This window comes from Cavia porcellus, unplaced genomic scaffold (genome assembly GCF_034190915.1).
Source record: "Cavia porcellus strain 051 isolate PalLab524CR breed Dunkin Hartley unplaced genomic scaffold, mCavPor4.1 scaffold_1, whole genome shotgun sequence".
Taxonomy (NCBI): Eukaryota; Metazoa; Chordata; class Mammalia; order Rodentia; family Caviidae; genus Cavia; species Cavia porcellus.
Genome location: NW_026947484.1, coordinates 110480773 through 110481461, shown reverse-complemented (window position 1 = coordinate 110481461; position 689 = coordinate 110480773). Strand labels below are relative to the sequence as shown.

General features: G+C 39.2%; 1 non-coding gene across 1 annotated transcript; it reads left to right on the top strand.

Moving 5' to 3' along the window:
• Positions 1-225: 225 nt before the first annotated feature.
• LOC111754355 (small nucleolar RNA SNORA61) lies at positions 226-357 on the top strand. The gene has a single exon (XR_002789055.1). It is a non-coding gene; the product is annotated as a small nucleolar RNA SNORA61 (small nucleolar RNA).
• The last annotated feature ends 332 nt before the right edge of the window (positions 358-689 follow it).

Sequence of the window (689 nt, the reverse complement as noted above, 5' to 3'; positions counted from 1 at the left end):
AAACAATGCATGAAAGAAATTCAAAGAGATATAGAGGAAATCGAAAATTCCATTGAAGGTTGGGAAAACCATCTCAGCGAAAGTGAAGACAGTCTTTTAGACCTCAAAGACAAGATTGCATCTAGTGAACAGGAAAGATCTTTAAATATAACAAGGAATCAGCATATAACAATTCAACAGCTGCAAGATGATGCAAAGAGAAACATCATAAGATTGATAGGTATGACCCTCCAGTTCTTTTTCCCATTGAATCTAAACACTGGGCTTGGTGGTTGTAAAGGATGAAAAGGAATGCTGAAACTGGCCTCACAGCCTTTATAGCCTGGTATATTGCATGTGGGCTAGTTTCAAAAGGGTTGAATTCTCCTTGAAGTATTTTCCTCATCAAATGATATACCAAAATGAAGATAATCTATTTTTTGTTTTGGAGAGAGGATTTTACTATAATTTGAACTTGAACTGTGTAGTTTTGGCTGACCTTAAACAGTGGTTCCAGAACTCCTGAGTGCTTGGATTGCAAGGACACATACCACCACAACCAGCCAAGGATTAAAAGACTAAATGTGGCCTAGGATTTAGCTTAGCAGCACAAGCACCTGCCTGGCAAGTGCAAGGCTGTGAATTTAGTCCCCAGTACCAAAAACACCAAGCTGTACAGTGCATGCCTGTAACATCATCCTTCTTGGGAT